A 17,211-nucleotide genomic window follows, 5' to 3' on the forward strand; every position below is an offset into this window, starting at 1 on the left:
AGAATAGAGTGCTGTGCCAGATGAGCCATTGGCCGGATCCAGCAGGACTCTTCTTCTGTGCTTTTCTTCAGAGCAACTCGTGTATTGTGCACAGGTTTCCTCAAGCAGCCTCTGCCAATGCACTGCCCTAGAAATGTTTTGGACTATAACTTCCATCAGCCCCAGCTAGATTTGAGCCAAAGGACAGGTGAACTGGAGCAACATTTGTTCATCCCTAAATTGTGGTCCATATTCGTCACCTGTGGGGAAGCTTTAGACAGAATGGACAGGACTGAGGAATGTGCATAGCTGCTGTTGGACTCCATCTCCCATCAGCCCCAGGCAGCATGGCCAAGAGTGACGGATGATGGAAGCTGGAGCACAGCAACATCCAGAGGGCCACAGGTCTCCCTTCCCTATCACTCTGTTGCTTGGGAAATGACAGTCTGCCTCTACTTCCATCTATTCTCTAATTTCCCCAACTGAAATAAAACACTAGCTAGTGATTTGTGCCCAGTGCACAATTTGACTGAAGTAAATTAAGGTGTTCTAAGTGTGTATAAGCGATCATGTTAACAGCTGCCTGTTTTCTCAGGCTTTTATTTTACCTCATCAAAGCGATGGTTATCCCAAAGATAACTGGATCTTGACTAGTCTCATGAATGATCCCTGAGGGATTTTGCTGTCCATCCCAAGCTTCCTTTGCCGCGCATATTATCTGGATGCTTCCAGAAGGAGGAGTCTTCTGCGCATGGCTCCCATTGAGCAGGCAGGAGTCATCACATCAGGACTGTCTGGGTGGCCAATTATGACACCTGTGCACGTGAGCCTGGAGGACTGCTTTCAGTTTCCACACCCAGAAATCTAGGTGACCACCCTTCCTGTTTTTCAGGGGACATTCCTTGTTCTTGAAGACTGGCTGAAGGAATCATTAGAAGTGCTTTCGTGAAATAATCATGAAAGGCCTAAAGACTGCGGTAGACACTGTTAACTTTATTACAGGGTTCCTAAACTGTGCTCTGCAGATCACCAGTGGTCCAGAGATGCTTTCTAAATCCCTTGTTTGTCCAGGAAAGCAGTCTCTCCTGGGCACTGAGGGTTCAATGCCTGCTGAGCAACTCTCATGCCTCAGTCACTTATAATTTGGTCCTCTTTGCGCTGGCAGCAATAAAAGATCAGGAAGAAGGAACTGGATAAAATTGCAGTAAACTGTAAGGGAGATTCAGATGTCTAAATAGAAATATGTTGTATGAAGTTGTAGAGGCACCCCATTTACAGTCTCGTTTACAATATACAGTTCTGATGGCTTCTGCAGAGCCTTTATGTTTTTATATATGTATATATTTCCTTTTGATATGTGTCTGTATGGTTTTGTCATGGTCTTTGGCTAGTACAATAAAATACTAGTTTGCCACCCTTTTTGCCAGTGGTTCCTGGTGTGCCTGTAAAAATACAACTAAAAATCATACTGCATACAGATTAGCCAATTGCAGTTGCTGCAACAGGCAGGGAAATCATTAAGTGGTCCACCAAGACACTCTGCAATTTTCAAGTGGTCAGTGGCAGGAGGGGCGAAGTTTTATCTGTCTTCTCAACATGCCATCTCAAATTCTCCCACCAACAATACATACAACATGTTTAATTCATCCAGTTTGAAAACCATTTCCAGAGTTACCGTAAGGAAGTATAATACAACTCAAACGATGCGTTGTGCTCTTGTGGGCTCTCCTTAGGCACTTGTCTGGCCATTGTGGGAACAGAACGCCAGACTAGATGGACCTTTGATCCAGCAGAGCTTTCATTATGTTCTGAAAGCACATCAGCTTAAACTATTTTGGCTCTTCCTTGTTGTCCCTGTTGTTCCCTGATGAAAACGCTGCACCACTTGTGGCCCCTTCTAACGAGTCAAGACAGAGAGGTTGCTAGATCAAATTTTTTTTTGGCTGCTCAGCTAATTCTGACATGCTTCATCCACACCCATTTGCTGTCTTGGGTCATTTGCTGGCTGCAGTGTGTCTCAATGGAACAGTGAACCCCACCCATCTGAGATAACACAGTTGCAGCCCTGATGATTAAGGAACCCATGATCACACCAGTGGGGTTACTGATTCTCCGCTCATTTCAATATTTGATTCACCCCTTACATCTACTGTCAGGTGCTGTTGCAGTTGCTCAAAAGTAACCAGGCAGGACTCCGACCTGTGTTTTACAGGCTTTATTTTGGTGCAGACTATTTACAGTGAAGAGCCCCAAAGCTCATGTCTGGCTCAATCGCTAGCAGAATCCGGGAGTGGTCTTTTTTTGTACCTCTCCCAGCATAAAAGTCTTGTCACCCCCAACCGTCTCCGCCCCTCTCTGCGCCGCAGACTACTGCGCAGGATGGGTGATGGCAAGGGCGTGCTTCCCTCCTCCCCGGTTTGCTCAGGAGCGGCGTTTAGGCTCTCACTAGCATCCTCTGGTCCTTGCACCTTTTCCCCACTGGAGGTGGGGCTTTCCTCCTCCCTGGAAGAGAAACTGCTTCGCAAGATTTTCGGAGGCTCCATGTAACACAACTGCCGTTCTATTTCTTGCCTCTGTGCCGATGGCAGTTTCCTGACATCTACAAACCAGTTAGAGGTTGGGATGGGAGTTACAGAGAGTTTTGGCATTGCTTTGTCAAGATAAATCACATAATTTGAGGGCAGGGGGTGGGTGGGATCTTTTTCAGACTGGGGGCCACATTGCCTCCTGGGCAACATGGCAGTGTTGGGCAGAGCCAGAGACAAAAGTGGGCTGTGCAGAAATAAATAAATTTCACATTTGTTCAGAAGGCTAGTTTTTTACGCACTCACACCTTCCATTCAGGCAAGCAAGAGGCATTGTAAGACCAAAGACACAGTCCGCCCAGGCAGAACCATTTGAGGAATGCCATAAATGCAATATTTCTCTAAAACATATATCCTACATTACAGTCCTTGTTCTCATTCCTTTGCTTATATTTCAAGTCCTGCCTGCGATTTCTATTTGACCGTAATATTTTCTCAGATAATCTGAAAAGGGTCTCCATTCTTCGACAAGCGTTTCTTCTTTGGGGTCTCTTATTTTTGCTGTCAGTTTCGCCATCTCCGCCGTAGTCCATAGGCTGCAGTGTGAGGGGAGAGGAGGAGGCATGGCCTGAAGAGAGGGCCAAGGGCCAGATACAGAGACCAGAAGTCCCCGAGGCCTGAGGTTGCCCAACCCTGTTGTAAACAGGCCATGAATAGTCAAATGCTGCACAGCCCGTGCACTCCCAAACCTTCCAGTAAAACACAAAGGCATGAGATATTCCACTTATTTATTTATTCCTTGTATTTGTAGTCTGCTTTTCTTTCAAATCTTTCCCAGGGTGTGCAATGAAGTGCAATGAAGTTCAATTACACAACTCATATTCTACCAACTATTCCACCCACCGCCACTTGTAACAGTTTGCAGGGTTACCCCAGAGCCGTTCCTTTTGCAGGATTAGCCGTCAGCTCGGAGCTTGTCTTTATGATGGGTAATTCAACCCCACCCACAGAGTCCAGCCGCTGGTATTTAGGTAAGCAATCAAGTGACAGATGCGTCACCTGATTATCACACAGGAATTAAAATGTCTCCCACACTTTTAACTGTATACAGTGTGTGTGTCTAATGCTGAAGCACCTGTCTTTTAGGTAATACTGTATTTTTCCGTCTATAAGACGCCCCCATGTATAAGATGTTCCCTATTTTGGGGGACTCAGATTTAAGAAAATGGGGGAGGTGTATCTGTGTATAAGACACTCCTTAATTTTTGACATTATTTTTTAGGGGAGAAAACCTAGTCTTATACACGGAAAAATATGGTACTTTACATGCATTGGCAAACCTGGAATAGCTGAGTCAGTAGAGCATGAGAATCTCAGGGTCGTGGGTTTGAGCCCCACATTGGGCAAAAGATTCCTGCATTCCAGGGGGTTGGATTAGAGGATCCTTGTGATCTCTTTCCAACTCTACAATTCTGTCATTCTATGATCATAGAATCATAGAATCATAGAACTGTAGAGTTGGAAGGGACCCTGAGGATGATGATGGAGTCCATCTCAAAATCCCACCGTGAAGTGAAAAAACCCGAGAGATTCCAGACAAAAGTCACAGATGCTCTAGAACAGAGAACCGCTAGTCTGATCTGGCCCGCCATGTGCCCTCTCCAGTGCCCTCTGCCAGCCCTGCAGCCCAATTTTTTCTGGGGGCAATTAAGTACGTAGAGCAAAAGAAACAGAGGTGGAGTTAATTTCATCCTCATCATGGTTTAAATCCTTTCATCACACCAAGATGCAAATTGCCCCCTCCCTGCTCATCTGTTTGGACGCCTGAAGAGAAGCGTAAGAAGCTGCCTTTTACAAAGTAAGACCATTGGTCTATCCAGTTCAGCATTGCTTGCACTGACTGGCAAAGACTCTCTGGGATTTCAGGGGGGGGGGGGCGGGGGCGTTTCTAGCCAACCTTACCTGGAGATGATGGGAACTGAGCCAGAGACCTTCTGCATGCAAACCAAATACTCTCCCACCTGAGCTATGGCCCTTCCCTGGTAGAGCATGAGCGGGGAGCGTGCAAAAGGCTTGTGTGTGTTGCTTGCAGATGTTCCATGCATGATGTGTGTATGTACGGAGGCCATTGGCCACATCCACTGCCAGCTTGTGGACTCAGGAGGGCTGGTCGAGGGCGAGTGCAGCTCTCAGACCAATCAAGGGTCGCCATCCCTGTGTGGCAATGGTGCCAATGATATGGTGCTTGTATACAGTACTTCTAAAAGGCTGCCAAGTGGCTGCCAATTAGCTACAGCCACAAGGTTCGAGGTGCTGGTCCTGGTGAACAAAGCCCTATACAGCTTGGGACCAGGAGACGCCAAGGATTGTCCCATCCCCTAGATTGCCAACCAGTCACTGGGCTCTGCAGGAGAGGGCATGCTGCAGACCTCTTCCTACCAGGAAGCCTGTTCTGCATGATTTCATGATCAGGCCTTTAGCGTAGTAGCACCTTCTCTTTGGAACTCTCCCTCCCATTGTATATCAGATACGTTCCTTCTCTGCTGCCTCTTTAAGGAGCAACTAAAGACCTTCCACTTTTAACAAGCCTTCTTAAGTAATCTTTATCCTAGTTCAGGCATAGGCAAACTCGGCCTCTAGATGTTTTGGGACTACAATTCCCATCATCCCTAGCTAACAGGACCAGTGGTCAAGGATGATGGGAATTGTAGTCCAAAACATCTGGAGGGCCGGAGTATATACGTGTGTGTGTGTGTGTGTGTATGCTTTCTTCACACACACAGTAAGCCCGCAATCTACGTGCATTTAAATTGTGCACATTCAGCTTTTTTTTTGTGACAAAAAAATTAAAAATTAAAAAGGGGGTGGAAAGAGGGCAGGAGTCTGGGGGGAAAGGCTTTGGTAATCCCTCCCACCATTGCACCTGTTGTCTTTTAACTATACACAATTTTGGCATTAGGTGCTATCCCTGGCTTAATGTTCACAACATTTTTTAAAAAAAATCTGTCTATGTATATTTTAAAGAATGTTTTATTTTTGTAATTTTTAGAAGCAGTTTTCATATATGTAACTGTACCATATATGTTTTTATTTAGCTGCAATTCACTTCGGGGTTTCCCCCGCGGGAGTGATTCATAAATGAAAACTATTACTACCACTATGAACAATAATAATATTAGCTACTACAACTTACCCATCTCCACCCTGCTCTCGAGATGAGCCAAGAGCCACATGGCCGGGTGCTAAGCTCCTTGATAGCTTGATCCCTCCTCCATGTGCTGTGTGATAAAGCTTTTCCATGGACCTCGCCTCTGGAGTCACGGCACATGCTTGGGCTATGGAATCTCGTGTGGCACACCCTCAAAAATGCACCTTGGCAACTTGAGAAAGAGACGCCTCTTCATCCTGTGTGGTTGGCCCTGTTGGGAACCAAGGGTGTCATTAAAATTAATTGTGAGTTTCAGAATGCTAATAACCCCGGCAGGTTTTTTAAAATAGTGACACCTGAAGGTCCGGCTGCACATTAGCTGCTCAGAAGGACGTACTGCTCCTCGTCTCCACTTGTCTGTTCCTCGCCCTGTATTCCTCCCATCGCTCCACACCTGATATACTTCCTTTGCACGGATTTCTTGAGGGATTAGCAGGCTGAGAGAGGATCTCGGTGGAAGATGAATCACATGGACTCCATCTTCAAGAAGGTGAGCCCAGGAAAAGCAAGGCTGGAATGGATGAGAGATAAGAGAAACCCCTAACATGTTATCTGCCTGTTCGCATGTCTCTGGTGTGGATTAAAGGGGAAGACATAGAGAGACATGTATTTTTAAAAAATCTTTCCCCCTTTGAATAGAAAAGTTCCCTTCCACCCCAAGCTCTTAAAATCTTGACCTGAAAAGATGACTTCGGTGGAGCTTCCACGCAAAAATGATCTGTGGAGAGTTTTGCGAAATAATTTGCGGAAGGTGAACTTTAGCTGGTGTTGGACTGAGGCTAAAGAGACTTTGGGTTCAAATCCAAGTGGCAATCTGGCACACACTTACTCGGGAGTAATTCCCATTGAACTCGGTGGGGCTTGCTTCTGAGCAAGACGCGTATAGGATTGCAATGTTAAGTCACAAAGCCCACTGGCGGTGCAATCCTAAGCACGTCTACTCAGAAGTAGGGCTCCAAGGATTTCATTGGGAGAGACTGTGGCCCAAACACTTTTAGACCGATCACAATCTGCGTCCCAGGGTTGTTCTGGACTTCTGGGTGAAAATGTGGGCAAAAAATGTTACACATGCTAGGCATCGTTGAAATTGGATGAGATATAAAATAAATAAAGAGTGAAGTGATAACTTTGGAGAAAGTGGGGCAGCATCTGATGAAATGAGAATGTGAACGTATGGCTTAGGCCAGAGCTGTTCATCGAAACTCTATCTCAAATCTTCCCAAGAACAGTGTGCTTGTACTAAGAGTGGAGCAGTCAATCCAGGACTTGATTTGGATGATCTTGCAGAATCTGGGTAGCGCCAATGATTGTTTTCATGTTCATCTGAGGTTGGCTGGGGTGGTTATGCTGTGGGTGAACCCTTTTATAGTCTCATATCCTGACTTCATGTTTTTAACACATGCTGGAGTGTGTGGTTTTTTATTGTTCTGTTATTGCTCTGGTTGTAAATCACTTTGGGACTTTTTGTAGTGAGAAGCTATATACTAATTTAATAAACTCAAACCTGCTTCAAAATGTGATAAGCCCTCCGTGAAGCATGGGGGAGGGACCCTGATACACGTTTTGCCACATTTTGCCCCAAAGTCCTGCCTTGATGACGGCACCTGCATACCTAGGGAAGCTGGGCCAGTAAAAGGCATGGCTTATCATTGATCTTCAATGGGTGTGTTGTGACCTACAACTGAACTGTAGTCTACTCTAGAGGCGACATGCCAGCGATACCTTTTTAAGAGAAGGGAAAAGATGGCGATTAGGAGAAAGGGGAGGTGAAGAGAAAACTCAGCCATGAAGCTCATAGGGTGACGTCTGTCCAGTCATTCCCTCTCAGCCCAACCTACCTCACAGGGTTGTTGCAGGAATTAAATGAGGAGGTTATTCCACTTTCAGCTCCTTGGAGAAAAAGGTAGGATATAATAATAATAATAATAATAATTGTTCCGTTCTATTAACATGGAATTAATAGAAAATAAATCTTTTTTAAAAACTTGCTTTAAATGTGCAGATGGGGGCCTTAGAAACTTCCTCATCCTAATATGAGCCCCTATAATCCAAGAAAATATGGAGGGCACCAGGATGGCAAAGGCTGCTCTACAATATCTGTGTTATTTTAACCAGGTTCTGATTTGTCTTCCAACAGCAGAGAGAGGAGAGCTGTTAAGTGCTGGAAGCAGAGCCTTTACGGTGGCTGTGGAAATCCCCCTGAAATGAGAATTTCCGCTTCTTTAGTCACCTGCAGAAATGCCTGCAGGCTGCGGCCTTCCCCTCTGGCTTTTGGAGAGGCAGTTTAAGTATAGCTAGAACAATTCAGAAGGCCATTAATCCCTATCCCCCACTGCAAACAAGCCTAAGGATGGGTAAATGAAATAAACATATGTTATTCCCCACTTAACTCCTTCCTGCTGTTTCCTGAGTGCCACACTTTTGTTTGTAATGTCCCCGGGGCAGAGACCTGCCCTCTTATGCTTTGCAAAACACCATGAATGTGCCAAAGTGTTGTAGGGGTTTGCATGTGGGACTAGAGCCCCGCAGAGACCAGGGTTCAAATCTCCACTCAGCCATGAAGCTGGACAAGTGGTTTTGGGCCAAGTCATCCACCCAACTCTCATCCTGACCTACGTCCCAGGGTTGTTGCGAGGAAAGCAAAGCAAAGGGAAGAGAGACATCTTACACCCAGCCTGAGCTCCTGAAGAAATAACCACCATATTAGTTTAGCTTTGTTTTTATGATTTTGTTCCTCAAAAAATAAAATAAAAAATCACTGTATTTTTGCTTGCCTCTTTTGAGGGAAAGGAGCAGAAAGCTATGACGTACACAAAAAATGTCAGGGTTTCCAAGGTTTCGTGGGCTTAAAAAAAAAGAAAAAGGCTATACTTCGAAAATTCCTGCAGCTCCCCCGCAAAAAAAGAGGAATTTGGAAGGCAAGGCAGGTGCTGGAACTCCCTGGAGCAAATGCAGGAGTCAGTGTGGTGCAGTGGTTCGAGTGTCGGACTAGGACCTGGGTTCAAATCCTGCCGCGACCTCCCTCACAGGGTTGTTGTGGGGATCAATTGAGGAGAGGGAGAGCCATGCGCGCCACCTTGGAGAAAAAGGCGGAGTGTGAATGCAACCAATCAATAAAGATCACAAAGAGTTGAGGGATCCGATCGCGCGGCTGCAAAGCGCCAGCCAGTTCCCGCTTCGGTCGGGTTAAGGGAACAAGCGAAATCGAAACCGGAGGTGGAAGCGGCGGCCGGACAGTCTCTGCTCGTCGAGGAGCCGTGAGTCAGTCTGTCGGCCGCCCGGCTGGTCTCGGGATTGCAGGCGGAGCTCCGCCTCCTCCTCGGCCGGGCTTTCCCCCGTCACGGCGGAGACTGCTCCGCTAGTGGCTCCGGGTGCGAGTTCGGAGAGAGGTTGCCGTCCTGCCCGGCTCTGGCTGCTGCTGCTGCTTTCCTTGCTCCCGGGGCGCCAACTCCGCGGAGGCGCTGGAGGTGAAGCTGGCTGCGCGGGACGCGACGCCGGGAAGCGGGGCAGAGACCGACGCCCGCCCGGTCGGAGAGCCCCCTCGGAGAGCCGAGGGAGAGAAAGCAAGTAAGCATCGGGGCCACCCACCCAAAGAACGACGGCGGCGGCTGCTGCGCACTTTTGCTGAAAGGTTCCCCCTCGCTCCGAGTTCCGCTTTCCGAATTTTCCATATCGAAATTAAATTAACCTGTTGCCCGTCCTGAGCTTCCGATACATAGCGAGATATATATTGTAGTGCTTTATATATATCTCCCATTCAGTTTTAATATGAAAAGGGACCTGCGTTTTAAACTTCCGCAGCAGCTGCGTGGTGATAGGAAGAAGGGGGGCACTTTCTCTTCCCATTTTACAGCTGGGAAACTGAGGCTGAGAGTGACTTGTCCGCGGGATAGCATGCCGAATAGCATTGGGGTGATCCCTCTTCATTAAGAGGGCATATTTATTAAGGAGATGAACTTATGATGACAATATCCCATTCCCACGTGCTGTGGTGCTTTAAAAAATTTATATAGACTTGGGCTGCAATCCTGTACACACTTAACCTGGGAGCAAGCCCTGTTGAACTCAGTGGGTCTCGCCTCTGTGTAAGGCCACTTCCTTTTACCCAGAGTGCCACAGCCCCATTCCAGCAACATGATATTCAGATAATTTTCCTTTGGAGATAATGGGGTTTCTGACCTTAAATTAACCAAGCTGTAATTCTGTGCACCTTATATCTGGGTGTAAGTTCCTATTGAGCTCAGTGGGGCTTGCTTCTGAGCAGACGTGCATGGGATTGCAGCTTCAAGTGGTTTTTAATTGGTAATGTGAATCTGGAAACTGTCTTGGCCAGAAGGCAAACTTGCATTACAAATGCCTCTTCAGTCTCTTGCATTGACAGCCCATCAGGTAATTCACAGTGCTAGTGCAGAGGGGATCTCAGCTGTGATTTCATCCATCCCTGCAGAGGAAATGAATGTCAGTGTGCTTGGGAAGTCCCCATTCAAAGCTCCCCTCTGGCGGTAAGCCTCTGGCGTGCAGCCTCAGACCCTCCCATGACAGCTATGGGAATAATAAGGCTGATCTGCCTTATAGCATTGTTGTAAGGAATGGTATGTGTGAAGTGTTTTGGATACTCAGAACTGCTAAGTACTGTTATATTTGTTTAGGGTCAGAGTGTTCAAAGCTTTTATATAAACCCTGCACAAATAGTCCCTAGTAAATCAGTTTGTACCTGTAAAATGGAGTGTGTTTGTCTATATAAAATAGTTTTGGTTTTTTTAATAGATCAGTTATTGCATTTTTAAATGCAAAAAATAAAAATAAAATAAAGGTATTTGGCAGCTGAATGAGTCCCCATCCCACTGCAAAAAAGGAAACACTTTCAATATATCTGAGGCTAGTGAAGAAACTGAACATAGAAAGTATTTGTGATTTTAAAGGTAGCAGCTGCTCAGGTTAAGTGTGATTGAGATAGAAGGTCTTTATTCATGCAGATTATTGTGTCAGGACATATTCCTGCAGCTCCTGTACCCAAATCCCATTGTCTTAAAGCCTTAAACCAATGAAACTTATCTTAAGAGTGCAATGCCTTGGGTGCCATTCAGTGCTAGTCCTACTCAGAGTAGATCCACTGAAATGATGAAGCCTAAGTTAGCAATGTCCATAGATGTCAGTGGGTCAACCCGGAGTAGGAGTAGTGTTTCCCTATTGCCCATTGTTACATCAAACATGCCAGTGGATCATTATTTAAAATACGTCAGCTTGGTACCATTTGCCGAATGGTTGGAGCCAGTTTAAATGAGTTTAACTTGAAATCAGTGGGATAAGTTAGTTATGGCTTAACTTAGCTCCTACTGAAATCAATGGGCCTCAAAGTACATGCAGCTAACTTAAGTCTGGATCTGACCCTATGAGCTTGGTGATGATGTCATTGACGTATGCTAATAATGTAAGCAAAAAGGAATGTTTTCCTGCCCTGAGGAGGCTGCAGTATTTCAATAGTGGGAGAGATGACAGGTGAGAACTAAGGGGTTAAGCCAGAGGTTTTGTGGGAAAGAAAGGAAGATCTGGAGGAAGAAAGAGAATGTTTTGGACTAAAACTCCCATTAGCCCCAGCAAACATGGTCACCCATTGTCAGGAATTTTGGGAGCTGTGGTTCATAACAGTGGTATAGTGATTAGTGTGTTGGACCTTCGGCCGGTCACTGCCTCTCAGCCTAACCTACCTCAGAGGGCTGTTGTGGAGATAAAATAGAGAGCGGGGAAAACCATGTATACCACTGTGAGCTCCTTTGGAGGTAGGATTATAATAGCAACAGTAACATATTCTGGCTATTCCTGACTGTGGTGTTTTGAAAGGAGATGCCAATACTGTATTGAGTTAAATTCAAACGTGCTTATACTTAAAGACCCATTGAAGTCAGTGGGGTTTCAGTTAAAGGTAAAGGGACCCCTGACCATTAGGTCCAGTTGTGACCGACTCTGGGGTTGCGGCGCTCATCTTGTTTTATTGGCCGAGGGAGCCGGCGTACAGCTTCCGGGTCATGTGGCCAGCATGACTAAGCCGCTTCTGGCGAACCAGAGCAGCACACAGAAACGCCGTTTACCTTCCCGCCGGAGCGGTTCCTATTTATCTACTTGCACTTTGACATGCTTTCAAACTGCTAGGTTGGCAGGAGCTGGGACCGAGCAACGGGAGCTCACCCTGTCGCGGGGATTCGAACCACCGACCTTCTGATTGGCAAGCCCTAGGCTCTGTGGTTTAATCCACAGCGCCACCCGCGTCCCGGGGTTTCAGTTAGCCATCACTAAAATCAACCCATTGTTTGTATGTTAACACTATGGATGGAGACTAGCAAGCAAAAGAAATGTGATTAGCGCTTGTCGTGTTACTTTGGCAGTTGTTGAGCACGTAAAAAAGTAGTATGCAGAAGTTGCCATACTTCCTTTTTCTACTTTTCATTGTTGCTGGGCTCTCCCGGCCTGCGAGATGTTGCATCATCTCGTGCGAAGGGGCAGCCGTGAGCAGAAGCAGTGGTTCTCCTGAGCGAACACGAAAGTGAAAGGGAGCCTTCTCGATTTCATTGGGTCACCCCCTGAGGAAATTTCACCGGGGATTTCTCTGCTCTTTCTCTTAAGACTTACAGGAGGGTGGCAAATGGTGTCTAGGCTTGGTGCCTCTCCTTTTTGAAGAGAGCTCAGCGATAGGACATGCGCTTTGTGTGCAGAAGGTCCCTGGGGTCTCCGCTTAAATGGAGCTGGGAGCTGGGAAAGAGGCCCGTGTCAGGGGCAACCAAAGCTTCGCTCTTCAGATCTTGCTATACTACAGCTCCCATCATCCCTGAGCATTGGGACTGATAGGTGTTGTAGTCCATCAGCACTATATTGGCTCTCCCTAGCACCACTTTGGGGGTTTAGAGAGCTGCTTAACCACCAAGAGTGGAGGGGCAGTGCTAGGCGAGATGGGCCAACATCTTCCGCCTTTGTTCACATGCCCAGCTTGGAAACACGACTGGCATCCCCTGAAAGCCACTGCCTTCCCCTTTGGGGTGGAGAGGGTGAAAATATGCTGCCAACCACAGTTCCCAATGTCATGTCTGTCTGGATGCTCCCGACCTGACTCACCTGCAGTCTGTTTTGTTTACCTGATAGCAGCACGTTGCATGAATCAGATTTGTGGAGAGAAATGTAGTAAGCAGGGGAAAGGAAACAGGCCCGTCTCAAAATTAGGTCATGTTTCTGCCCAATGGGGACATGGGCAGGTGTCCTTGTCCCAGATAAAGGAATGCTTGCTTACGCCTCCTCTTAATAGCTTTGCTGGTCAGCTACTCCAGAGTTATCTGGAATGCCACCTTAATGGGAACCTGCAACGTTTTCAACCCATCACGTGGGGAGCATTCCCAGTGTGGCACTTGGGCAAGGTCTTCTTGGCCAATCCCAATGTGACAACAAGTGGCTTCCCCAAGCTAGCGTCCCTCCAGGGGACTTAGCACTTTGTCGGTACTTTGTTGTGCAAGAGGCTCAAAGGGTCAGCTGTGCTGCAGGTTGCCTGGAATAATCTCTCCGGCCTCGTCCCTATGTCCTGGCAAAGCTCCTTTCCTGGAAAATATGCCACGCACATACTTGGAAAGATTGCCTTGTGAATTTCTTTAGTGGTGTTGCTTCAGAGTCTGTGTGGGACCATCATCACTGCTAGGAATGGGAAACAACAGCCACAGGCCTTTCCCCACCAAGAAAATTAAAATCTGGCTCTGGTACAACCTAGATACTGTACAAAGCAAAAGTGCCTTGAAGGGGTATGTACACTGGAAGATGGGAGAATCAGGGGCTCTCCAGATGTTGCTAGACTACCATTCCCATCATTCCTGACCATTTGTTGTGCCAGCCGGGGCTGATGGGAGTTGGAGTCCAGCAGGACCTGGAGGGTCACATGTTCCCTACCCTTGTGTGACTCTGCTGATTTAAACTGCTTTACCTAGTCATTCCCTTTCCTCAGGGAATTCTGGGAGTTGTAGTTTTGTGCAGGTAGGTAGCTGTGTTGGTTTGACGCAGTCGAAATAAAAAATTAAAAAATAGCCCAGTTGCACCTTAAAGACCAACTAAGTTTGATCTAGGTATAAGCTTTCGTGTGCATCTGTGCATCGTGTGCATACCTAGAACAAACTTAGTTGCTCTCTAAGGTGCTACTGGACTATTTTTTAATTTTTTATTAGTTTTGTGCAGTGAGGCTAAAGAGCTCAGGAACCGCAGTTCCAAATATTTACAAGGCGTGCATGTGTGTGTTCAAAGAGTCCATTAATTATCACCCTATGAAGATAAAGGGAAAGGGTGTTTGGGATATTTAGGGGTTCTTGAAGACAGGGTGGATTATCTAATTCACTCAAAGGTGATGGCTGTTTTAGGTCACCTTTTGATGAGAGGGGCGTGGTCCACCATGCCAGGTTTCACTGCCTGTCTCACCACAAGGTTGTTGATCTGAAATTGCTGAATCTACAATGCAGAGTATTCCAGATCTTCCAGAGCTGGTTTAATGCATGACTAGAACGAAGGGGCAGATTCATGCAACTTTCATATCCACAGTTGGATGATTCATTGTATTGTTGTTTTAGGCAATCCATGCATAATAGTATATGCTCTAGAATTCAATATAAATTTGGCAAGCCCCGAAACTCACATTTCCCAGGGTTGTGTGGGCATGCGATTCTGATAAAGGTTGAATTCTTCTTGTGATGTTCTACCTGAAACTCCACTGTGCTCTGCATAATCGGCTGGGGTTTTTTTTGGGGGGGGGGGAATCACTTGGGTGGCTCCATCCTAAGCGCTGTTTGCAGTGCTAGAATCTTGTCTATGGATGGAGATGTGTAGGGAACCTTTATGCTAACACTGATTGTGGGAACCTGTGTCAGGAGTGTATGTTAGTCAAGCGCTTGAGTTGCTGTTTTGTACCGTAGATCAGGGGTATGCAGTGTGGTGCCCTCCAGATATTGTGGACTACAACTCCCGTCATTGCTGATGGTTGGCTATGTTGGTTGGGGCTGATGGAAGTTGTAGTCCAGTTGCTACACAAACTCTGCAGCAATTGTAGAGCTCTTGGCTGTAAGGAAGCGTATGAAATGATCAGATGTATCATTTTGTGAGAGTTTCTTTAGGAATTAAGGGATTTATGAGCTTTTCCTGCTTGTTAGGAATACATACTTTTCTTTTTCAGACGACAGGGCATATATGCCCTAAATACTATGGTGCTGAAGGTTTTGTATTGAAAAGGCCAACTTGGTAAATACACTTGAAGTCAAATATGGCGTCAAGTGTGGGGCAGGTAAAAACTTGGCTCTGCTGGAAGGGGGATTGCAAGCCGCACCAACCTGGTGACCAGCAAAGTGTTGCCTAAGATACCACTTTGAAAGAAAGTCATGAAGACCCAACCATCAGCTGACTGTCCGGTCTTCAGAAGCCCCTTTCAGCGCCCTGTCTTGCACAGTGCTTTGGAAGGGCAAAAAAGGACAGCTGATGTCATTGTGATGTCAGGTGATTGGCAGGTGTTGAACCTTGACGGATGGGGGACATAACAATCTGGCCTGCTGGCCAGATGCTTTCCCCCTCCCATGCTGTGCTAGAGATTTAGTCTGCCAGTGTGAAACTTCGCTTCTGGGACCAGTGATCCAAACTGTAAAAGGAGAAAAATAAATAAAATGAAACCCATGTGAAAAACCCAGGGCTTTCCATCCTTGGAATAGTGGGTGGAAGCAACTACTGGGGACGGGGGTAAAGGGAGGTATCTATTTACTGAATTGGAAAGCATTGCTATGGAAGAATCCCCTTTGCAAGAGCTCAATCTGCTTTCCTATACCATCATGGAAACAATTATATCGTTTCAAAAGAACACTGATAAGCCTGATACACTGATACAGCCATTTGAGTGTAGGCAGCAGGAAACCTAGGAGATGCTGGCCCTGGCAATCTGAAAAGAACAACAACATTAAGATGGGGACACTGCTGGCTGTTTCTTTTAAAAGGACGAAAGTATCCTATCTCATGGTCTGTTTCAAAATAATATAAGATGGATCAAATCACAGTTTTCAGCTAGTGAGTGGCTCTCCCTTTCCCCAGTTCATATTATGGCTGTGGACCAGCATGTTCAGCCCTGCATCTTCTCCTTTCTTTTAATTTCATACTGGAGGATTGCAGTCTGCAGATGGCCCTGATCCTTTTTGCAAAGTTGCTGCAAGGTCCGCAGCCTCCTGACGTGGTCCTTTAACATAGATCCTGATGGGTGTGTTTCCCACGTACCCTGTTTGAAAACATTTGCCAGAAGGCTTCCACAGCTATGTTCTGAGAAGGATGAAGATATAAGGATGATAACTAAGCATGCCACTCTGACGAGGCACGCAGGGCTGCCTGACGGCTGCAGCAGATCAGGTGTCACCCGTCCAACCTTGGGAGGAGTTAATTGATCTCTCTGTGTCACTGTCCGGTTCTTCCTTCTTGTCATATGTAGACACTAGCGGCTTGTGTTCAGCAAGCCAGGTGAGTCAAGAGGCGCTTGTCTTCATCTAGAAGAAAGGTAGGCATACTTTTTGCATTGTATTTGAAAGTGATGGGTAGACAGGGTGAAATTTAGACCGCTTTCAAAGGACGGTCCATCTCCAGTCCTGTCTGAGATGGTCCGATCATCTTAAAAGCATGAGAAAATATAGCAAGCCGGCTGGATCAGGTATTGAGCCCAGCATCCTGTTCTCACAGTTGCAACTAGATGGTCAGAGGAAGCAAGGCTTCTGAATACCATTTGCTGGAAACCACAGGAGGAGAGAGTTCTCTTTGTTCATGTTCTGCTCCTTGGTTTCCCACAGGCATCTGGTTGGTCACGGTGAGAACAGGATGCTGGACTAGATGGGTGACTGGCCTGCTCCAGCAGACTCATCTTACATGCTTATGTTCATGGCTAGTCAGAAGCCTGTGGGAAGCCTGCGAGCTGGACATGGGGGCAACTGTACTCTGCTCACCTGTGATTTCCAGCAACTGGTATTCAGAGCCATGGTGCATCTTACAGAGGAGGTAGAACATAGGAGGAGGTCATTGGGCCCAGGGCTGGGCAATATACAGTGGTGCCTCGCAAGACGAAAATAATCCGTTCCGCGAGTCTCTTCGTCTTGCGGTTTTTTCGTCTTGCGAAGCAAGCCCATTAGCGGCTTAGCAGATTAGCACTATTAGCGGCTTAGGGGCTTAGCGGATCAGCTGATAAGCGGCTTAGCGGCTTAGAAAAAGGGGGGGGAGGGAAAAAAAACCGCAGGAACTCGCAAGACATTTTCGTCTTGTGAAGCAAGCCCATAGGAAATTCGTTTTGCGAAGCACCTCCAAAACGGAAAACCCTTTCGTCTAGCGGGTTTTCCGTCTTGCGAGGCATTCGTCTTGCGGGGCACCACTGTATTGATATATGGTCCAAAACTGTTTGAAAGTCCATATCATGATATTGGTTTCATAATTTTTGGCTTGGCAGTGTATTGTGAATCATGACGTGTG

The 17,211-nt window shown here is 46.6% G+C and overlaps 1 protein-coding gene across 5 annotated transcripts in view; it reads left to right on the forward strand.

Moving 5' to 3' along the window:
* Nucleotides 1-5,994: 5,994 nt before the first annotated feature.
* Nucleotides 5,995-17,211, forward strand: part of MAP3K8 (mitogen-activated protein kinase kinase kinase 8) — a 28,323-nt gene continuing 17,106 nt past the window's right edge. The window contains exon 1 of one of the 5 annotated variants that reach the window (XM_079946935.1): nt 5,995-6,202. The gene's annotated coding sequence lies outside the window, so the exon portion shown is untranslated. Of the gene's footprint in view, nt 6,203-8,985; nt 9,280-15,263; nt 16,256-17,211 lie in introns of those variants that run through there. The other 4 variants (XM_079946938.1, XM_079946939.1, XM_079946937.1 and 1 more) reach the window with 4 other exon arrangements.

This window comes from Podarcis cretensis (genome assembly GCF_951804945.1).
Source record: "Podarcis cretensis genome assembly, chromosome: 12".
Classification (NCBI taxonomy): Eukaryota; Metazoa; Chordata; class Lepidosauria; order Squamata; family Lacertidae; genus Podarcis; species Podarcis cretensis.